The 25,056-nt window shown below is 35.4% G+C and overlaps 1 long non-coding RNA gene across 1 annotated transcript; it reads left to right on the forward strand.

The window, feature by feature from the left end:
* Nucleotides 1-1,249: 1,249 nt before the first annotated feature.
* LOC308194411 lies at nt 1,250-23,865 on the forward strand. The gene is made up of 3 exons (XR_013950515.1): nt 1,250-1,887; nt 22,857-22,927; nt 23,389-23,865. It is a non-coding gene; the product is annotated as an uncharacterized lncRNA (long non-coding RNA).
* Nucleotides 23,866-25,056: the final 1,191 nt, after the last annotated feature.

A 25,056-nucleotide genomic window follows, 5' to 3' on the forward strand; every position in this document is an offset into this window, starting at 1 on the left:
TATCTGTTTGACTACTGTAACCCAAAGATAGGCTAGGTCATGGGATATTGTAATCATTTTCTTCCGTGTATCCTCACCTCTTCTCACTCTTCCACTCAGTTTAGCAGCACTGTGCTCTAACACATTTCAACACAATCTAATTACAGATTTGGCTCCATTGTATTCTCATGAATGAGGTTTATTGCAGTAGTTTCAAGTCTTCTTCAGCTGGGAGCTTATCTTGACATCGCATGCCTGAACAGCTTTCCTCTTATTGAGTCAGACTCTTCCTTTATGTCAAATGACCTGCCAAATGCACTGAAAGCTCTCATTGCTTTTAAGATCTCACATGCAGAATACACACAGTGGTATGCATTTCAGTCAATGCAAGTTTGTAATTAACTCCATAGAGTAGAATTGCGCAGTTCACTTCAAGTGAGAGATAAATACATGCCATCTCATTACATGCTCTGCATATAAAAACTTAGTGAATGCATTCTAGAGAACATATTTTAAATGGGATTTTAATATCCCAACTTTTACAAATGAAATATCCATTTTTCATAAGCCTTGACTTGGAAAGATAAGTGCCTTAAGTCACTGTTGGTTTTTCAGGAGCTCGTGTGAGCTTCACTTTGGCAAACAAGCTTCTTAGTTTTTGACATGTAGGTATAGTTTCAAAAGTAGAAAGTGAAGCTAAAAAGAAATGCAAAGTAGGCAGCTGGTAACCCTTTGGATCCTGGAATATTCCCTTTCCTACAGTTTTGCTCTGAAGCAGTCATACCTGGCTAAAATACAACTGCCCTGCGAGAAAGGACTGAATCCTTTTAACACCCTCCCACCAGCTGGATGCTTTGATAAGCAAGCACCAAGTCTTATTGTCTGTGGTCCAGAGTATGATGAAAGCATTCCTGAAATAGGAATATACACTGCTGTCGCACTCTTTCCCCATGGTTCAGTTAATAGTTTGATCACAGGGAAATACGGGATGAAAAAAGTCTCCCAGACTGGAGAATGCTGTGCATAGAAAAGGCTCTGCTTTACCTCTGGGGTAAAGTAAGCCTCTGAAAGAAAGGGTGCCATTTACATCTAAAGCATATTTATCTTTAGAGGACTCTCACAACAAATACAAAACATGAATTGTTACTCGCAGTTCTGAAGTATGGACTGTAGCACCTAAATCCCAAAAGCATCAGATTTTCATTTCCTCTCTTTGGAGTTAGCATTAACTAATCTAAGCATTTTCCCATTAACCATGTTGGGAAAATCAGATCCTCTTCCACAGTACCCACTTGTCACTGTACAGTCCAAATGTTAAAATTCAGGTATCTCTGCTGTGTCAAAACATCTGGCCTGTCCAGCTGCAAGCTGTCTCCAAACTGGGAGCTCCCTAGTTCAACTGGTTTGCTTGAACTCACCATCCTGCTACGGAGCACAGCTGGTTAACAGGAGGCAAAGAAAAGCAGCATGTTATCTTGGCCGAAGTGCACCAGTGTGAATAACTTGTTTCCTGCTCAAAGGTGGCTGTGCTCATCCCACTTGAGTTTAGTCTATCTCAGCCTACCAGTACAAAAATGCCTTTCTAAGGCCATTATTGATACAGTACATCAAGTCCTAACTGTTACACTTTTTTAGCCAGCTGGAGAGATAGCATAAGCTTTCTAGCCAAAGAACTAAAGGAGTGAGGACAAAGGACTAATCTTTCTGCTGAAGAACTCTTTTTTTTTTGCCAGACCTACAGAGAATTTTCTCTACTATTCCTGCCCTCAATCAAGAGGTCAACATTGTTGTGACCCTGCACATGCTGAGCTGTTCTCCTGCAGATTTAAATAAAATACCCCAAAGGAGATTCCACAGTGGAAAGCAACACACCACAGGTGCTTTTCCCTTTTAGAAGTTACTATTTAGGTAAGTACTGCAGACTTTAATTGTAAGAAGGTGAAGGCATTATTGTGAGGTCTTGACATGAAATAACATTCTATGGATGTAGAAGGTTAACTTTAGTGACATATCAAGTAAAGATTAAATATGCTAAGAAGAGCAGAGAACAGCAGAGAACAACTCATTTTACAGAATAATAATAAGAGGACTGTTATGCAGTACTGAACTGAAATTTGGAATACAGTTGTTTTTTTTTTCTTTTTTTCTTCAAATCTGTGCAAAGGTGATATAGAACAGAAATATGCCCTTTTGGAAATGCAATTAAGTCATCCTTACTGTGTCCCCTCAGTTGTAAAATTTCCATTTAAATACAACACAGAAAGAGACAACACACAGAGAAATAAAAATCCATAAGTAATAAGTCCGAATAGCAACACTTGATATCTGCTGGACATTTTGAGAGGTGAATTTTATCGAGGTTGGGAACATTAATACAAAATAAGCTGCTGTTTTCAGAAAGAATTGTATTAACTTTCGTTGTTAAGCCTGACCCAATGTGATAATTCGTTAGGGATGGTTTCAGACTCAGTCATTCTACTGATGTTTTTATCCACACCTATCAGAATTAAAATCCAGAAGTAGAGTCTGGAGGCAGTAAAGTCATTTAGTTAGAATATAGTTTATTGATGTTGTTAAAATATATTTCAACTATAAATTCCTTATTATTAATGTCATACTGGAAGTAAGGTTCTTACCGCAGACATCCAACACTGTGCAAAACAGAAAAGTTCATCTTATTTGAGAGACTTATTAAAAATAATGAAGGTATTGTTATTGCTAATTGATTTTTATTTTTATTTTTTGAAAATGTCTTGTTTGTCTTCTGTTAAAGAGCTTAGTTAGGAAAGGTTTATTCCTCCAGGACCACAAGGTTAAAATTATCTTTTTTCAGTATTTGTAATTATTGATCTTTTATGCCTCAGTCATGATAAACATCTAAGAAGCTACAAAACCTGTGTATAATACAGTATTGAGCGATGTCCATTAAAAAGAATTATGTTTGGTATCACAGCTGACTGCTGTGGACCTTGTAGTACCCAAAAATGGTTACTTACAACTGAATCAACTAACATGTTACAAAGAATGCCAAAAAAAATTCCTTTTCAAAAAGAAGTCTAATGACAGTCATCACTTCAATTTCTGTCCAGAATGGATTTCTTTCTAGTACCGATTAGCAGAGCTTTTGCAAGGGCAGTATTTGTAAAGGGAGACCAGTGTTTTAGGTTCATTTACCTAATTGTAACAGAAAAGCATCGTTTGCTAGAAAAAGAATTAGTGATAGATGGTAGAAAGACCAGAGCAAGCAAGCAGGGGACAAAGAGTTTATTATAAACAAGAAAAAATGAAGAATTGTGGAAAAAACAGTGGCTTAATGTGCATCTTGGAGGCAGAGACAGGAACATGAACTAACCTGAAATCTTCTAAATCCCAGATGACAACCATGACCAAAACCTTACTTTCCTAGCCACTTCCAGCTAAGGCACCCTTCAGCTTGCAATGAGCTATTTAAAAATTATTCACGGAGATTTTTTCTTCAGTTAACAGCCTCCTACAGATTTACTTCTGCTTCTCTGCTAGTAACTTTCTTCTTGTACATTACCTCTCTGATTTAAAGTACCCTCTCTCTCCCCCAAAACATCTCAGCTGTGAATCTCTAGACTGATAGGATGCAACTCGGTTCTGATCTTCTAATATGGGCACTACCCAAAAGCCCACACAAACACGTTATAATCTGTAGCCCAAAGACAGAATAAGTTCTTTTCTTTTAATTAAGAAGCCACGCGTGTCTTACAGCTCTCTAATACTAATGCACCTGAATCAGAAATTCTTCATTAACTAATTTTAAAAAATAAATGTATCTGCAGATGAAAGAACAGAACCATGGATATTCAGGACATAATGATGTGGGGTCTGCAGGAATTATTAGGCACCTAAGCCAGAAATGCCTGTTCAGAAAGCTCTGTGCCAGAAAGCTGTGTTATGCTTTCATGTCATGAAACCTGCAGAAATAATAATACTTGAAAGGAGTCTGCAGCTGTGAGTTGTTCGTCCCAAAACTGCTAGTATAAGGCAGGCTGCACTAAAAACACTGTTTTTTGTTTTGTTTTGTTTTAATTAGGGGAGTGAGGAGAGTTTGTTGAAAGACAGAAAATAATCATCTGCTTTCAAGTCTTACAACTGTTTATGATGTGCAGAGAGGCCTCAGCCACAGAACAGGAAAGTTATTTTCATACCTTGTTCTGAGTATCTCCTGTCATCCAGCTCTTTGTGAAGCTATGTTGGGTTGCATTTCCACACCTCCCAGTTCAGCCAGCTGACTGTTTCAGATTCCATTTGAATAATCTGCAGGGATGTTAACCTATGCCAGGTAATGCTCTGCACAAATTCTCAAACCAACAGAGGCTGAACTGATTCCAGGGTCAGAAAAGCCATATTACTGCTTGCTTTCTTTTGCAAAAAGACATGGCTTTGCTATCTTAAGGTTCAGTACCACATTAGTGCAATTTCTGGTGCTAATCTAAGATTAAATTGTACAAATATGAGCTGATGGTACTCAGACATTTTTTAAAGCATACACATGCAGAATATTTTCAAACACTGTACACACACACACAAAAAGAGCCTATATACACAGTAAGGCATCCTTGGTTTCATTGTGAGAGCCAGACACTTAGCAGTTTGATGCTTCAATACACTTCTTTTAGGCACCAAAGTCTTTTACTGGATTCAGGACTAGGTAATTAATTGCACCAAAAGTTTAATACTAAACTAGTTCTTCAGCTATTGTATATACTCCTCATTCAAGTGCAAATCATTACCTTCACTGTACCTATTCTACAAAGCTGGGAAAATATTACTTATTCAAGCTTTAAGCAAAAATGCAAATTCAAGAACACCACTTAGAGAGCTTCCCAGCCCTAGGACTTGTTTGCTGTATAATGAACTCCTACTTCAAATATAACTTTTCATTTAGAATACACCGAAGCCACATTTTCTTATCTAAAATTACATTATTTTTCATTCAAAATATAAACCAAAACAAGAAGAGGCTTGACTGGAGTTCTGTAAAAATGCAAGGAGAGAATTTTAAAACACATTTTGAGTGAACAGTTGAGGAATTTGGGGGTCTTCTTCTGATTTAGTTGATAAATGTGCAGCAATTTCACCATGAGAATGATACATTATAATCATTAAATATCCTGATTTTGAGACTAGCAAGGTGATATGAACATTGTTCTTAGTTTCGACATTTCTTGGAAGAAAGCAGCATAATGTTGTTTCATTTGTAAAATTGACATGGATAGATAGTCTGACAAGCATTTAATTAGTGGAGTATACAGAAAAGTGAATGCTTCTAACAAGGAAAATGGAATAACAACTTAAATCTGATTGATACTCTTATGCCAGAGAGACCAAAACTCTGTATTTTTTTGTAGCTAATTTAAAACTATCTTTATTCAGAACTAGCAGAAATTCTGAAACCAGGTGAGCACACAGAAAGACTGCAAGATAGTTCTGGATTTTACCCTTTTAGGCTTCTCAATATCCAGAAGCTTTTATAAATTTTCATGTAAAACCATGTATTGTATCTACTTCAAAGCATACATCTTTTCAGATATGCTAACTAATCTAATCTCCCGCTATTATGACTGCAACATACTATTGTTCAGATGTTTTGTGAATTGTATGGGATGTATACTGATTCTTTCATCGGTGGATAAAGGTGAAAAACAAGTCAGACCCCTAAGTCTGTAAGTCTGTTTCTAAGAACTCCTAAGGACCCTGTAAGATTCACAGATTTATCATATAAAATTCCAAGTCAGTAACAACAACAACAACCGTTAGATGCATAAGGAAGATAATGCACTGTAAAAATATAGAATAGATAACATACTCTGTTGGTTGCAGCCTGGATAAACTCGCTTTCCCTAAATTCAGGCTGAACTGAAATGTCATTTTTCATAAGAGTCTGCAGGATGAGGCTACTTCTGAGAAATGACACTATTAAGCATCAGTCTGGACAGAGTATGCTCATGTTTGGGAAATCTGGTGTTTCATTCAACTATCATAAAGTAAGTGTTTTCCACTAAAAACTTCATGTTGCTAGCTGAGAAATCCAACACCAGCTTGTAATTGGTATTTTCACAGTACACCACCCTATACATGATGTATCCAGGGAGATCAATCCATGGAGGGAAGCCAGCCTGTAAAGCAAACTGGGAACCTGATAAACTCAATTCTCGTTTTATTTTAGCATTATGGAAAAACACGTACAGCTTGATATTTTAACTTGTTAAGCTTTAATAGAAACTCATTTCACTCTCCATTTCTATGGATCATGCCATTCTCTTCTCCTTCCACACCCCTTCTTTTCTTTCTTCTCCCAGAAAGCATATACTTACGTTTTGTCTCTAGCTAAGAGGTTTATACACATATATGTGCACATGAAATATAATTTATCGTTTTGTCTTCTAGACTAAGGAATTTGGGCATCTGGGCTTCAACTATGGGTACTAAAGTCTATTCACTACAGCAGAAAACTATTACTTCAAAATTGAAGAAACTTAAGTCCCTCCAAAAATACAGTAGGGTAAAAAACACTTCTCAGAGGTCTGAAGCAATAGTTGCTTTTTCCCTGTAGACGCGTATAGCCACTGCTCTGGATTACATAGTCTTCAATAAAAAGACTTTAGCTAACATATCTTGCACCAAGCCCTATGAGACTGCTTGAGACCCACAAGACCAGTTAGGTTGATTCTAATAAAAACAAGCAAAAAGGTAAGACAAAGGGTTGGAAGACTGATTTCCATCTGTTCTATGCATGTTTTTTTATTTTATTTTTTTTTTTTCTAGCCCTGTTAAATAAGTGAATGCCTTTCAGAAAGGTACTCTCACAGAGGACAGGTTTAGAGGAACCATTTTAGGGTGACTGAAGGTCATGCTCTCCAGTGGGGGTTCTATTCCCATGGGTTAGGTGGGGGGTAAAGCGGTCTTGCTAATTGAGGCAAGACAGTCCTATGTATTCCAACCCTTTAACTATTCAACACAATAACAACAATAACAACAACTCCGCACAATCCCCATCCCTCCCAAAAATGCTTGCCAGCTGGAAAGAAGTCTGTCTCAAAAAGCTGATACTTCAGAATGGAATGTTAAATTACATGTGACTAACAAGCCTGATCCGCAGGTTGGTATGATGGGATCTTCAATATTCTGTGCTAGCAAATTTTCATTTCAGAAGGCATAAAAGGGAGATAAACTGGTGAAACTGGAAGGTAGTTTTAAATTTTATTGGAGGACCCTGGGACAAAATTGTAAGCAAGCCCTTTAGTATTGACTATTCACCATGTAAAAATGTATAAACAACTCCAGAAAACAGAACATCTGAAAGGAGCAAAGAAGAAATTAAAATGAAAATTAAAAAAATATAAAAATAAAAATAAATAACAAATAAAAAGAAAAATAACTAAATAGAATTAAATTAACAATAAAAATAAAAATAAACTAAAAGTACTTTAGGAAGACTTCAGGAAAAGGAAGATAATAATACATTCATATTCTGAGGCATGGTTAAAGAAGGATACTGAAATATCACTGAAATACAATCTCCAGCATGGTTGTTACATATCTCATTTAAAAGTTCAATATCTAAAAGTCATGAGTTCAAAAGGTGTTCCAAAGAATTAAGAATCTGCAGGTTTCATCGTTACATGACTTGGAAGGTATCTAAAGGAAAGGAAGAGCCTTATCGGTCAGGGGCATCTTATCTATCATCTTTTCTATTGTTGAAGTCTTGGATAGAACTACAAGAACCATTTAGAAAAAGGTTTTCTGCCCTTCTCACCTCTTCTTTCTTCAAACAGTTGTGTGAATCTTAAAATATGAATAAAAACCCATGGGGCCAATTTTTCAAAACGAAGAGGTTGAGTTCCACCTCTTGACTTTGCCAAGTCAGAGTTCAATGAGATTCTTCTGAAGAAAAGTGGATCCTGCTCTCACATGTGGATCGTGTATCATGGTGGCCAGAGAAACTGTCTTCCAAGAGATGCTAGAGGTGCTTTATTCTGGGTCTTTTAGAAGTGCAGAAAGTCAAACGTCTATCTAGTTTAACCTACCACGATAATGTCAGCTTTTGATTTGTACACAAATAAATGCCATTAACATTACTGCTTGCATAACAGCACTTGAAAGCAGTATCTAACTGCTAGCTGAATTCTTATAAGAACTATCACTTATACTGAGGTTATGCCTATATTCATCTTCGTAAAGTCAGTTATGTGGTTCATCAAATCTTGGACCTTCTGTGTACCTTCGGATGGTCACTTTATCCAGAACTCTGACAGATAATGTCCCATGGCACAAACCACGTTAGTCAAATTGTCTTCTCTCTCTCCCTTTTTTTTTTTGTTCTCTTTTATTTATCATTGCTTGAGGCAATAAGCTGTGATTTTAACCAGATACTGACTTTGTAACGCTGTAAATTACTTTTAAATTTGAAAAAAATACAAGTTAAAATAAATATCCAGATTAATTTTGGTTTCCACCTCCTCAATAAGTGGAATACCATTGTTTTTCTTGTATTCCTGCATTTTTAGAATATACCTATTTTCAAATTTGAGTTTTTAAAAACTATACATGGAACTCAATTTCTTAAATAGAAACAGGAATCAAACCTATGAAATTTTCCACCACTTTGAAGAGTATCTAAATTAATCATATTTTTGGCATGAGTGGAAAGGCAATGTGTTTAAAATGCTTGAGTGTTCCAGAGTTTGTTGTCTTCTGCAGGTGCATAGTAACTTGCATATGACAGTAAACCTTAAAGTCATAAATCTTTCCTCAAGGTCCTCACCCTCTGCCACAGAGAAGTTGGCAATTGTTTATCTGGGAAGCATGAATTACCCCATTTGCCTAACTGAATATTAATTGCTCACAATTAGACTGTTTGCATTCATTAGAATTCCATATCATTTGAGGGCAATCATTACCTTTGCTTTCCCAAGTAATATACGGACAAATATCCATCCCCAAGTCATCCAAATACCTCTGCTTTTGAAGAACATGTAATTTTTCCCCATTCCATTTTATAGCACATTGTCATAGCGGTTGCATTCAAATACGATGCTATTATATATATTACAACATATACCATTATATATATATGTTTTTGTAAAATAAGGATTTTATGTAATAAGTATAATATATAATCTTTGTCATAATTCTCTTCTTGTCATAATCTTTGTCATAATTCTTTCTGACTGCAATTTTCCTGTTCTTATTTTCCTGCTTCCCTCTCACATTGTGTCTTCAGTCCCCAGTAGAGATTTTACTTCCAAATAAAAGTATCTCAGACTGAGTTCCAGTCTTATCAAGCACTGCATTACATACAAATTTCTTATTATAAGTGGTAAATAATCCAGAGGCAAATGTGATCTCCATTCTTTAAAATTCAAATTATGAAACATGAACTCAAGCAATGCTTATTTTTTTGAGATGTTTCAAATCAAGTCACTATGTCTGCAGTTTCATATTCTGTGAAGCTCAGAAGCTTCAGGTCACAACATGGTGAAATATTTTATGTGTTACACCATTTTTTAACTGAAATAAAACCATCAAATACCAGTTTCACACAGGTGATTTTCTTCTTACATATTTGGCTGCCATTACACTTAAAAGTTAGGTAAAAATTTCCCAAAAAAATGCAGCCAGTTTTGTTTTTTTTCTCTCTCTCTCTCTTTTTTCTTTTTTTTCTTCTTTTTTTTTTTTTTATTGTAAATTTTTATCAAAGAAAATAGAGACAAGATGTTAAAAGGTTTGTAAAATAGAACTGTTAGCTGGTCAGCAGACAATCATTACCTTACACCCAACTACTGTTACCTGGTATGTAAGATAATGCCCAGTATTTCAGCAGACAAGGAAATAGAAACTCTGTTCAGCTCAGGGAACTGGCTACCAATATGCTTATGAATTACTACATCTGTAGTAATATTCCACCCATTTTCTAGGTGGAATATTCCTTATTGGACTATTAATTTTTAGATTAACTCAGGAAAGAAGAAAAAAAAGATTAAACTGGACTAATCATTATTATGTACCTCCCAAATGCAGCAAAGTTCAACCCAACCCAACCATGTACACATATGAAAATCCTGAAGATTACTTCTGCTGTTTCAGAAATCAACAGTGTCATTCAGCTACAATTTACCCTCTGCTATGCCAGACAAAGGTTTATATAGTCTTTAATACTCTGTAAATCCTAATCCCTTACTACAGATTCTGTCAAGAGAAGAGAAGGTTAACAACACGCAACAGATGGTGAGCAAAGATGACTGACAACAGGGTATTGCTCAGGAATTTAGACCCTTATAATCTGTTATCTGTGAAACTGGTAATTTTACCTTCTTGGCTGATGAAAAAAAAAAAATATATATATATATATTATGGTTTGCAGGAGTCTTTGAAAAATACAGGTTTTCATTAATTCTGAAAATTTTTCACCAAAGGCATAAAAGTTATTTTATTACTTATGTATGCCCAGCGTTTTCTTAGACAAAGAAGAAGAGGCCTGGTCGCCCATTATGGTGTATTCTGTTGTTTTACTGAAGTCAGCAGAGGTATTAGCAGGGCAAGCATATAGCTTAAACTTAGCTGTGAGAAAGCAGTGAATACAGGGTCCTCTAATATGCGTTTTCTAAGACTATTAGGAATTTTTGGGAGAAAGCTAGGATAGGCAGGGGATGTTGATCAGGAGAAATTGACCTTGAAGAGCTACAAAATCTGATTTTGCAGTTCCTAACACATCAGCATTCCATCAGTCTTCTCAAAAGACTGAAAAAAAAAAAGAAAAAAAAAGTCAGAGAGTGACACTACTCACAATGGATAGACAATATATCTAGGTAGGACTATGCAAAAGTGAATTCATTATGATTTAGGGTGGCCAAACTTTGCTGGTATTCATACTCTTGAGTGAATGTAATATAACACTTGCCCATTGTCATGGGAAATGGAAAAGCTGACATATGCATTGTCTGCTGAATGTAATACAACAAAGTTCATAAATTGATCAAGTGTCACTGGAGTCATCATAGGCCACATTCCAGCCAAAGCAGACAGTAGCTGTCCTACTTCCTCCCTTCTTAACTTTCTCTTCTAAAGCTACACTGAGTGATTTTGTTTTCTTTTATTTTGTTTTCCGTCTCTTTCACAGAAAGATGCTTCTTCCCATTCCAGTGCAAGCAGCCCGGTTAGACATTGTTCTCATTGTTCTCCTTTTTGTCCAACAACTACAGAAAAGACTGAGTTTTTCTTCTATTCACATTCTACTTTTTACCCGATCCAATTCAGTTTCACTTAATGTAGCACTAGCAACAATCTCATCCCTGTATTGAAAGTAGCTTTTTTCATACCAGTCCAAATTTACCATAGGTGTCTAAATTTGTGCAGCTTCATGGATCCAGGGAGCTTGATCCATTATACTATCAGAGAGTCTGGCAGAGCACATCAGGTTAGAAACAAAATATACAATGGTGAGAATTTGCCCTCATAGAGACCCTGCTGTCAAGAGTCTCAAGGTTAACAAACAATTTATGGTCTGTTAGTTCGAGGGACTGGCTGGAGATTCAGATTCAGTTTTGAAATATACCATAAATTTTCCTAATAAAAATGTGGAAGATAGAGGAGGGAGAATATGCAGAGAAGAGAATTTACTGCCCTTTATCATCAGGTAAGATAGTGCCTGTGTCCATGCAACATGATGTAGTAGTGCCTATGCCACCCTTTACCTCCTTAAATCCTAAGAAACTCCTGATTGATATGGATAATTCAATAAGACATCATTAAAAGCATGGAAACGAAATTTACCCAGCCCGTGGTTTTAATCTAAAAAGAGATTTAGTCACCTCAGTCACATCCAGCTGCTTCCTAAGCCTGTATACATTGACAGAAAAATTACATGACATGTACATTACATTGTAATGTACATTACATTGTCATGTACATGTACATGACAATACATTACATGACATTACATGACTTCCACTGATGTGCGTTGATATTATTACTTATGTTCCACAGCTCTGTTGGGTTGCCCTCTGGTTTTATTGGAAAGTATTCATGTTTTGGAAGGCTTTTATATAGAAAGTTGGTGTGAGACCTGCTCTTAAGTCTTACTCCTGCTTACTCTAGAGCAAAACCTTGAATATTATCCCCATTATACAGCTGTTGATCTAAGAGAGTGACAGCTGAATGCCTTACCAAATGTGTCCAAATAGAGGCTGATTCACATCTGCTGTGGCCAACACATCTGCCTACACAGTCTATATGCAGTCTATACTGCCGAGTGAGGCACCTCAGCTCTCATAGAACAAATGGGAATGGGTGGGTCACAGAGGGGAGTTTTGTTCTGACAACAAACCTCCTCCAAGAGCAGACACTGGAAACGGAAGAATGTGCAGAATGAAGTGCATGTGATGCTTTAAAAACCTGACTCTGCCAGCCACAAGAATCTCATGATCAAGAGAAAGGAGATGAAGTATAAACGTAGATTTCTAAAATGACCATCTTTTTTTTTGACTGCTAAATAAAATGCACATATTCAGGTCTCTTTCTTTGATAATCCCTTTATGCATCCTTAACTGCCAGTTAGGAAGAGATTATTTCTGTCTAATTCTGAGGAACTGATTAAGTGGAATGAGCTAAATATTTTATTGGCTTAACTTCTTTACTGATGCTCTAATTAAGGGCTGGAATAGTCCCCTGATTGTGGGTTTTGACGAGATAACCAGTGAACTTGATCACTCATGTTGGATGGCTTTGTTGTGCAATTAACAAGTGAGAGTGCTTTGAGGAGTGCAGTTAATTTTTTTTCTTTTCTGTTTTTGAAAATATTACATATGAATCAAAGCACTCGAAATCAAACTTTTGTATGAGAGAGAAAAAAGCTGGATGCTCAGATTTCAAAAGAAATTTTTATGTTGGTGGATTTATACTCCATATTTTGGTTGCTAAATACAATTAAAGATGTTTATCTTCATCCAACAACCTGAATTCAAGACTACACATCACACACACTGTGTTGAAATGCATACTCTTTCTCATTTCCTAGAGCTATTGAGAACCTCTAATATGATCAGAATTACATACCCAACTTTAGTTTCAGCCTCATGACTTCACCTCTATCTCTGTTAATACATTCATCCCAGATAATCTCATGGACTTTTTCTGTCTCATTTCAACTCATCTAAATGAATGAATGCCTGATTCATGCTATGTTAATCTTGGAATTTCTTATAAACAACTGTGCAGCCTTACACATCTGCTTCTTCCCACCTCAAACCATAACCTCACTCATCACCACAGCCTCATACCCTGGGACCAACCTACCATCAGCCCTGTTCAGCTCATGGAAAATACCTCTTCCACTTCCATACAACACGGCACAGAATTATAGGGCCACACTTGGCCCCAAGGTTTTATAATGAGCAAATTGGAATGGATATTTCAGATGGTAGAAGCTAACATTGCTTTCTGGAAGACAGTGTTACTACAATAACACTCAGCAACTTCCAGGAAAGCTTTCCAGCTGGATGTTTCTATCCTGGGAAGCCTGCTTTCAGATTTCATGCACTCCAAATGGAGGCACATTTACAAGGTCTACCAAAAAACAACAAGATATAAACAACAACAACAACAAAAAAGCCTGTAAAGATGTATTCATTTAGACCTCTGTAATAAATGCCTCTCAGACCATTTATAAATATCTCAGAGCTGTAAGACTATAACTCTAACAATGTATAATTATTTATTAATCACAGAAGATTCAGACTTTTTCTTTTGGTGTCTCTATGTACCTTTAAGCAGTATTTGACCTCTTAACTCTAAGATACTTTTAAATAGCTTGTTTTCAAACATTTTGATTTAAATTGAGAGAGATACCAGACTGCCAACCCCAGAAGGTGGCAGCAGCAGTTATGTTTAACAGCTTCCAGCATCAACTGTTCATAACCACTCTACTCTGCTTCATTCCTGCCAGCAGAGACTTCTGTAGTATTCTTCTAGTTAATCTGGTTAATTGACCATGGCCATGTGGCTTCTTCCACTCAAGAGCAGGCTGGTAACTTTCCTTACCCAAATTCCTCCACCTGGAATCCAGGTTGTAGAATTTTTTTATTTTTTTATTTTTCTCTGAAATGTGCCATGCAATGAAAGTATCCAGATATGACACACCATGATGACATCCACCTCCTCAAGACTGGACATCAGCCTCATGTCCATACTGAACTTAGATGGAAATGATTCAAGTTCTCAAAGCTGCCTGTAATCCCGCTCATATCTTTATGTCTCAGGTAAACCCCATCCCAGGTGGAAGGAACCACAAAAGACATATATGGACAGTGATGTAGTGCTACCACATTTTGTCCATCACTACTGCCTATGGCCCACACCATCATTTGGTGTGGGCCCCTTAATAAAGCCAACTGAAGAGTAGCCTTAAAGCATATGCTCTAACACTGGCATGGCTTGTGAGGGTCAGTAGACATCAGCTGGTGAACAGCAAATGTCAGGAGACAGGACACTGGACCTACAAGAGGCATTTTTGCAGGCTTGTTCCCTCACAAAATGCAGCAGACCTGGTTCTTACTGTCATGATTCATCCATTTAAACTGACCCTGCAGTTAAATTTCGCCATGAGTTTCCAATAAATAAAATAAAATAAAACTTCTCCATAGTTTTCCATTCTATTAAACAATAAAAAGTTGTTTTCTCAAGATATAAAACAAATAGTGTTTCTCACCTCAAGGAAAATTTTTAATTGTCTTTAATGATTGTGTAAACCCAAATGCTTACATTACTTTGGGTAGAAATTCTTACATATTGGAATATAATGATAAATTTCAGTTATTTAGTCATGTCTGTAAAAGGCCAGCATATTTTTAAAGTAGAAAAAATACCTTTGAAGAAGCTTTTTTCATAAGGGAAGACAGTTAAAAAAATAAAAATAAAAAAAATCCTTCTGGGAGAACAACATTATTATAATATTTTATTTTGTATCACATGATTTTGTATGCCTTGTGGAGGACGTGGAACACAATTTTTCTTAAGATCTGTAACAGGATGTTCATGAGGAAAATATTACTATATGGGAGAAGAGAAAGGTTGATAACTGATATACTGTGGTAAAGTATATTAATGTACAACAGCATTAAACACAAGCCTTCAGACAGGAATCATTTAGGTGTCATCCTTGGAACAGGGCAAGAGACTAGATAATTTCTTAAAGTATATTTGACATCTTTTGCCTATGATTTTATGGAAATCAAAAGATTAATAACTAGATGAATACACACTGCTGACATGAAATCATGCTAGCACCCTCTTCCAGACAGTTTTAATACATGGCTGCAATTTGTACTTTTGCATAAGAGAATAACCTTGCATCCTAGTTTCAAAATAGGTTTATTCAATATAGAATTTACTTATGTTGATAGAGATCATAAAGTCAGCTTATTTTTCTTACGTCTTTTCTGTTGGTAATAATACTTCATAGTCACTAAAATTCTTCCAAGAAATCACTGTGTTTTCCTGGTAAATCAGCTGTAGCTCCTTTTTTTTTTTTTCCTCCTTAACCTTCTGATCACCAATACTTTGCTATTGTTGTGGAATGTTGGGAATGGACAGATTAATTGCCACACAGAAATATCAATTATACATATTGCCTAAAAGCTATAAATGTTAATTGACATTAGAAGATACAGGGATTTCTACTGATTAAAGAAATGTTTCAAAAACATTTTTTTTTCTCCCTGTGGATTTGTTGTTGCTGTTGTTTGTGTTTTATATTACACCTTCACAGAATTTCTTTTGTCAGCTTATAAAATGCATTCTCTTCAAAGATGAACACAATGTGTAATTTCACATTTTATGCAGATTTATATTATTGAGGGACATCTATTCTGTAACATAGCATTCAATATTACCAAGGAGATTTTTTCTGATGAGCTGTGGTAAGCCTTCAAAGTATGTTTACCTGCAGCTGACACGGAAATCCTTGGAGCTGCAGATAATTGCCAACTTCAGAAATCATATAATTAGCACTTCAATATGGATTAAGGCAACTAGCTTCCAAGTGTAAAATTTGGGTTGTCATCATTGTCAGTATACATTGTTCCAGAGGTATCGATGAAGCCAGTAAGAACAGTACAACATACTTCAGCTGAGATGATATTTGACTATAAGACAGGATATATATCTTATTCACAATATCATATTTTGGGCTGAACCTAGTCAACAGTAAATTATAGGCTTGTCATTTCAAATTTTAATTAATCTTCCCATTTAGAAGATAGCACAAACATGCAAGCATGATGAAAAAATTTTAATCAAAAATGTTTTCCTGGAATGAATTAAAAGTTGATCAAAATCTAGAAATCAACATTAAATATCCATTTCTACCAATGGTAAAATGAAAGAAAAAAGAATACATGGGTGGTTTGAGGGTTCAAAAAGTAAACAGAAATCAAATAAATATTTTCAGATTTCAAAAGCAGAAGAATATTACATTTTAAATATGCCAGAAAACTAGATTTTGATTTTTTTTTCACTTGTAATATGAAAACAAGATTATAAAAAAAAAATTATATTTTAGTTAAAATAACTACACAAGTGGCAGAAGATATTAAGATGTTATGCCAATAGTGTCTGATACTAAAACCAAAACCAGTAGTTAAATTTTAAAGGATTAAATAAATGTAATGTGAGGCGCAGAGAGAATTGTTCTTTTCTGTCATGAGATTGAATGCCAAAAACCACCAAGATTTCTGATTGTCAAACAGCTGCAAAATATAACTCAAAGTCTAAACAGATTTGTCTAAGTTGTGCCTTTTTCTTACTCATGATGGTCAGATCCTGATGTTCTGACTGAGAATATGAATTGTTACTACTTTAAGATAGAATTAAAAAGCTAAATTTTCTTTATCTAATGATGAAGAAATTATGGATTTTTTTTTTTATTATTACTGCTTTGTTTTTGCTATGTAGAAAAATAGGAAGCTGAAGGCATGAATTTGCTGTTTTATCAGTAGAGACACAGTCCAGAAATGAACCCCGATGTTCTGGATGCCAAGCATCTGTTCTCAGTACACCAACCTGATATATCTCCTCTGTCTGTTAGAAAGGCAAGAGAGAAATTTTCATTAGAAATGAAAGTTCAGAAGGATATATCCTAGGTTCTTATGGAAGTCACTTATGAGGATCCGTGGTGTACATAGGGTGCAGTATTGTGTTTTGACATCTGCCTTCTCTCATCTTCAATAGTTTATTCCTTGTCTTCTGCAGCTGCATAAGAGCAGCCTCTTAACTGTGCCTACTCATCTATTTGTGATAGATAGAAAGGAAGAGAGAAAGAGAGACAGAAAGAGAGAAAGAAAAAGAAATAAAGAAAAAGAAATAAAAAGGGGGAGCGTGGAGGAAGGAGAGAGAGAAGGAGGGAGAGGCAGAGGGAAGGAATGTAGAAGGAGCTGGTACTTCTCCTGTACCACTTCTCCTGTACCACAGGTACCACTCCTGTATTTGTGAAATATTATTTTCTTATAGAGGTCCTGAAGTACCAGTTTCCATTTGAAGATAGATAGCCTATACCTGGTGTTGAAAGCATCCTTGCTTCATGAGGTGAAAGTAGGAAGAGATGTCCAGCATAAGCAGAATATGTAGATGCTCTACATACTGTGACACAGGAATGGAAGTTGAACCATCCATAACTGCTTTAATAGTGTCCTTCTATGCCCCCTGACTACTCTTCCAGAATTTCTTGATATTACTAAGTTTTTTCTCTCAATTTATTTATTTATCCACCCCCCACCCCCCCCCCCCACCCCCAATTAGGCTATTGGCATTCAGCTATTTGGGCTGCTCTCTGGAGTATTTGTTTGTCTGAACATTTGACCTATCTGTAGTATATATGTAATTTGTCTGAGAAGTTTAGGAAAGGAAGGCTTGAAAGATGCACTCTACTGCACAGATACTTGTTTTCCACTGGGAATCATGAAAAAAAAAGGCAACACTAAGATTAGATGTATATAATAAGACCAAACTCGATAATATCTTCAGAGGAAGCTTTAGAAGCAATTTAAGGAAGTATGTAAGTCAAAACTTATTAAAAAAAAAAAAAAGTTTGCCTACTAAAAACCTATTTCAACAACTATATTATCAATTAATATCAAAAGCTAAATCTTTAGATAACATGAACCGGCAGAATCCCAGTGAAAGTAGCTCACAGGGTACTGCAGCTGACATCACTTAATGGACCTACCCCCAAATATTTATATATGAATTGCAGTTTTTGATTGTTTTAGTTTGCTTTGAATACTCTTGTTTATTTATTCTCCAAATTTCAGTTTACAAATGTAATCAATATATTTTGTTTCATCCTCAAATATTTACTATGTATCTTTGCATGCAGCTAATACTCAACTTCATGTTTTTCAATCATTAACATATTCAGTAAATTAGCTTCTCAAAGTCACTAGACAACCACAGTGCAAATTTGAACAAAGCCAGGATTCGTTTTGCTTACGGTGTATGAACAGAACTTCAGAACTCTTAATTCCAAAAATGAAAGCAAAAATATACCGTTCACTGAGACGGTAAAATCAACACAACTGTGAATTATCAAATACTTTTTTCCTATTTTAACTGCTGTCCATGAAAGAAAAATGTATCTCTACTGACCTAATCATAATTCATTCATGTTCGTCACTCTTATGATTCAGATCTGTCATAATCATGCTTTCTTAGCATATATTTATTTCAATCTCAAATCTTCCTAGAGTTGCCTTTTATAGTCCAACAGGGAAGTGAAAGCTGACTCAAGCTGACCAGCCAATTTGACCCCCTTTTTGGCTAGACTTTCCTGATTGTGGCACTGTTACAAGAAAAGAATTCCCTTCTGTGTTATTTGGTTTTCTTCTGTATTTGAAACTTCTTTGTTTGGGGCATAGGCTACTGAAAGAAAAATTTTTCATTACTTTTTTCCCCCAAGGTCTTACTACCTAACTTTTTCATATCAGTATCTTGCAAATTGATTAAGAGTAAATGTTTAAAAATGATTCATCACAGAAAATGGGGCAGGATGGAATTTCAAGAAGTCATTTGTGCTGTCTCCAATCTATGGCCTAGAGATAGGATTAATTAAATGTAAATGTTAATGACAAACATTTTTCTAAGTTTTTTCTTAGAAACTTGCAGAGTTGCTGATTTCAGAAATTCCCAAATATGTTCTATTCTAGTGGGTTTTCTTCTGCAGATGAAACGCTCTTCTTGCTGTGTAATCTGGATTGTTTTTGTTGCTGCTTAAACCCCATTCCTTCTCACTTTCTACAGAGAGGACATAGGAATAAGTTCACTATAATGACACAGGTGCAGAGGATTGTTGTCTCTCTCTTCCATGTTCTTTGAGAGCATGCCGTTCAAGTTTCTGCAGTCTTTTTCTCATGTTTTGTGGTCTTCTGATCATCTTTAATCATGCAATTACTGCACATATTTCTTTAGTTGTACAAGATTTATTTCATGATTCTCACAATCAATGCTGATTTCTGTATCCCAGCATGACTTTTTTTTTTCTTTTTTTTTTTTTTTCCTTCCTAGAATTGACTTTCTCCCTTGCTGTGCTCCTTGTGTGTGGAACTTCGGTGGGGTTTGGTGACTCTTCAAAATGATCAATAATTGCTTTAAGATGAATTCAACCATTTTTCCAAGGAATATAGGCTGAAATTTATCGTATCCAGCCAATTTAAAGAAAGCAGTTATTTTAGTAGTATCTATCTTGTTCTTTCCTTGTTCCACCCTTTTATTTCTGCCTGACATCATTACCGATTGTGTTCGTAACCTTACCTCTGCTGATCTTACTGGAGAAGGTTAGAGTGAAAAAAACGAACAAACAAAAAACAAAACAAACAAACAAACAAACAAACAAACAAAAAACCAGCTATTTTGAATAGCCTGAATGATGTCTTATCCATTATTGAGTCATTTTCGATTTTATTGCAAAATTTTCCTTTTTTTGTTATGAACGTATTCAGTTTTCAGACTGAGACATCTGAAAGTTTCAGTCTCAGACTGTGCCAGTCTCTTCTTCCTGGTAACCAATGACAGGAAGAATGGCAGTGGCATAAAGCTGTGCTGTAGGAGGTTCAGACTAAATATTAGGAAAAATATCTTTCTGAGGTGAGGGTGGTCAAGCACCCAGGACCAGGCTTCCTGGCAAGGTGGTTGCTACCCCATGCCTATCAATGTTCAACAGGCCTTTGGAGAATAAACTTCTAGGGAGAATATGCTTTTAGGGAGCTGGACTTGTTGATCTTTGTAGGTCCCTTCCAACTGAGCCCTTCCCTTATCCATTAAATAAAGACAGAAATTTCTCTGCAGAACCTGTATACTTAAAAGTACTGTCTGATGTGATCCTTCACCAGTATGACATTTTTAACTAGGTTTATTCAATATTTTTCTCTCTTTAACTATATATCAAACAACATTGTATTTATTTATTTATTTATTTATTTATTTATTGAGGGAAACAGATAATTAAATATTTTGGTGTGTGTGTGTGTTGGATTTTTTTCCTTTTTCAATTTTGAATAAACTTATTCTTAATCACAACATATGGGAGGCATATGACAGTAAATTACAGGTACTTATCCGATATTTTAAAATGTAAGTAGAAAACTTCAGTTAGCTCAACTAATGTTACTGACAGAACACTTTTATACTTTGTCAGCGTATAAAGGGAAATGTTTTATTTTGTCACAGTCTTAAAACTTCAATAACCATGGGAGAAAATTAATGATTTGTTCACTTTTTTCAATGTAATAATTAAATAAATAACCAATTGTAGTAAGACAAAAATATTTTATTCCTGACACAGTGTCATAATGAATGGCCATAGAGAAACTGCTAGAATCAAGGTTGAGTGTGTCAGAAAGACTTATTTTTCAGAAAAATTTTTCCAATGCAAATAGATTTCTGTTGACCTCTGATTGCTGATTTTAGAATTACAGAGTATTACAAGTACCTTTACTTTTTAGAAGAGCTGACCTACTTGCCTTTATGGTCTTATGGACCATAAGACACACCAGGCTTTGGATTATAACTGAAGGTTGAGCCAAAGCTATTCAGAGCTCAAATGCTGAACTGCCAGCAAAATGTGTTATAATGGAAGTTAAGAGCTGAATCTAGTATTGATCTGTAATAAATTCAGATTTCCCTCCCTCTACATTCTGAAGTATTATAAACAATCCCATTACACTAGATACATTATTTTAAAAATTCTTTTACTTTTGGGAAGGTGATATTTCCCAGAGTCTTTGCCCATGGTATTTGATATAAACACATATTACCTTTCACAGGTGGAGAAATTGCAGTGGGAATTAAAGTCTTCAGGGAAGAAGAAATAATCTGATTAATCAATAATTTGCATTTCAGGCTGTTTGAATTAGTTACAGATCCTTTCTCTGGTTGCATCAATACCCTATGAATAAAAAGTAACCTCTTTACCTCAGAGAGGTTTCAGAAGAGGTTGACAATATAGAGAGGTAAATAAGGTAAATATGCTCCAGTCTTGCAATGGAGCCTGAAACAGAAGCAGGGAAGAATCTAGCATATGTTCACTTACTATTCTCAAAATGAGTCAAATATTACTTAAAGTTTGGAGGGTTGTGTAAATGTTTGTAATAAGGTGTTAAAGGGGAATTGAAAGCACAGTCTGTATATGAAGAACCTAATAATTCTTTGACAGATTTACTATTCATAGTGTCCCTGCTTTTGTACTACACCATAGGCTCATTCAACTTAAAAAAAAAAAAAAAAAAGAGCCAGATATGCAATGCTACACCTTCCAAAACACCCAAAATTACAAAAATAAAATCCCATAAATGTGAAACTATTTCAAAGTAATTATGAATCATTTCTTTCCCCAGAGGAACAGTGAAAAAGTTATTCCCTCATTAGGAGGCAGTCAGAATTAATCTCTATAGTGTCCGGAGTTCAAAGCTGTCATACACAACAGGAAGTGCATCCTGGTATGATTACAGCAAATCACTATGCTATGTTCCTTGATTTGCAAAAGCCTGATGATCTGTAATTGCACAGATTTGTATACACAAGCTATTATGTGATATTGCTTAATTTAATTACCCAGTACTCAGGTCACTCAGTTGAGTGAATATTTCTCTTTTTGAAATTAGATACATGAACTAGAATCAGAGGGAAAAGAGAAGGAGAAGGAAGAAAAAATAAGGCGGTAATATAAACTCTAACAAGTCATTCAAACACAAAGAGAATAAAATGCTAAGATATTAGGAAAAAAATCTCTATATTCTACACTTTCCAGTCTTTCAAATGTGAATGCTCCAGTAACAGAGGAATAATACACAAGGAGTTTACACAAGTAGATCTTAAAGTTTCAAGATGTTTTCGTAATATCAGTGCAATCACCAATGTTAAAACCATATTTGCATTCTGCAGAAGTTGAGACAAGACAGAGGCTTTTAATTTTGTGTGTCTGGTATTCCTTTCTATCCTAAAGCCACATTTTGTTTAGGTAAGATACATAATGGTCAAAGGAAGGTTGAATAATTCCAAGAAGTGTCAGTGGAGTTCATCAGCATTGTGTTTCAGAGATCTTATTTATGTCATGATTAGGATGATCTTATACCAGATATAGATATCTTATATCTAGATCAGATACAGCAAGAACTTTTGTGGAGAAAAAAAAGTGTCATTACTCCTATCCTCCTATGGCATTCCTTTGAAGATGGTTTTAAGCTAAAGTAAAACTCTTTGGACTTATCAAGTCCAAAAGAATCTAAATCAAGCAATCAAATTGTAATGACATATAATTTTCTTACTATCTTCTCCAGAGTATGATTTTATGTTTCATTCTTCAGATTACTTGTATCAAAGGATATTTCCTTGTCCTTGTTCAGTTCAGAAGAAAGAACCAAATGGGAAATGTAAGGTATGGTTATCTAAATTTCATTCTGGCACTGGGGTACTTGTGAGACTTGACCATAGGCTGTCGTATGGTCCAAAACACCTATGGCAAAGTCTTGTGCAGTCGAGCCTCTGCTTTTTCTTTTTTGAAAGGACAACCCCCCTTCTTTGAAAGGACAACACCCCCCCTTTTTTTTGACTGGCTTTCCTAAACAGCCACCGGATCTGCACCTCTGAACATATCTCTAATTCCTCCTCCTGCTTGGTACCAATGTTCTCCTCTCAAGGAAAGTATGAGTATCTTCAGACTGTCATGCTATCCTCCAAATGCTTCCTCCCTTTCTTCCCTGTATCTAAACTTCTCTTTGGGCTTTGGTATCCACTCCCAGAACAATCTAGTTTAGAGTCCTCCTCACCACATTAGCAAGCCTGCTAGCAAGATGCTTTTGTCTGGTTTTGTCAAATTCATTGTGTCTGTCTCCAAAGGTCTTTGTTCTTCAAAGTGGGCCCAACAAACATAACAAGGAAAGTCACAAGCTCTGCTTGTGACACCAGATGCAGAGCTAGATAATGGGTTGGAGTTCGCTCACAGCAGAAGAGGGAATATAACGAAGAAGGAAAATTATGAAGATATTCTTCACTACCTTGCCAACAGCTGGAGCATGGACCATGTCACCAAATTCTCCCCATGCATCACAAAAGGAATCCCTAGCTGTATCCACAAACCTAAAAATCAGGATATGCAAAACCAGATGGTGATATTGTGTGCTAATATCATGTGATCATTAAATTTTCTTATGTCCAGGCAAATGTGCCATGAAGGTACTGCATGTTTGTTTAGTAAACAGAAGCAGATACTTACAGCCTGATCCTACTTTAATTTAATTTAATGTAAAGAGTCCTATTAATTCCAGAAAAAAAAAAAAAAAGGGCTTAGAATTTCATGAATAATATGCATACTATTTATATTTTAAAGAACATAAGGAAACAAAAAATAAGATAAAGATAAATGCTCTTTTCAACAATCTTTTAATTGTTATAACTTGCTGCCTCAGTTAAGCTATTAATTATAGACAATATGACAAGTTTTCTTTTGTAATGTAATTAAAAGTCAGATTATTACTGTCTGAAAAAAAGATATAATGTCACTAATTCAACATTAGACATTAGAAAACAGCAGGTTAGGATTTCATTAACTTATCAAGCATCTAGTTATGTTAAAGTATTTTGCTGGCATTTCAAAAGCCATTTGGATATCAATAAAAAGAGAGCTAAACTGTACTAATTGACACTTTGGAAGTGGTTTAGTTGGTAACTTCTAGTTGCTTTGAAATAGTTCAGTTAAAGCATAAATGTCTCTTAAGTAGATTCTGCTTAAAATATTAAAATGGAAATAAGTAAAACAATTGCTTATGTGATGTTTTCTTCATAATTGGCAGAGAAAGATATGGATCTTCATATTACTATGTAGTAGGTGTTCTTGTTATCAGTTTGCATTAAAACAATGTTGCAATCACTATTATTTCATGTTTAGAAATTTAAATTCAGAATTGTTGGAAAAAAGGGATTCATTTGATTTTCCAGATCTTATGTAGCAATGAAATTGCTATACTGGATCAGACTTATAGACTGTCATCCTCACTGATAGTTTTAAGTACCAGATGTTTCCCAAGAATGCATAAATCCACACAAACCCAGTCAACAGATGTGTAATAATCTGTCCACATTAAATCTTATTCTCATCTCAAGGGATTTGGTTTAAACCATGAAGCACACAGAACATTTCATTTTACTTTATTCTGATAGTTTTAACTACTGTATGCCTGAATATTTATTCTCCATAAGTGCACAGTATCTGTTAGAGTTTCTCCAATTCTAGTTATTTCTTTAGTGAAGTCTACTTATTATGGTAAAGTGCACTATAGGGTGGTAAAAGTCAAATGTTTGCAAAAAGTCCAGAGAAAATTATGTCTGAAAATACAAATGCAGGACTTAACTCCAGATTTGATGTATACTTTCTATTAGGAGCAGAGACACTAGACTGAAAGTAACTAAGTAGAAACTTACAGAAAAAAGTTCAGATCTGAAAATTCATTTAGATGAAAATTACTATTCCACAGAATTCCTGAAAAACAAAACAACTCAAAATTAAAA

Source organism: Anser brachyrhynchus (assembly GCF_964034855.1).
Source record: "Anser brachyrhynchus genome assembly, chromosome: 4".
Taxonomy (NCBI): Eukaryota; Metazoa; Chordata; class Aves; order Anseriformes; family Anatidae; genus Anser; species Anser brachyrhynchus.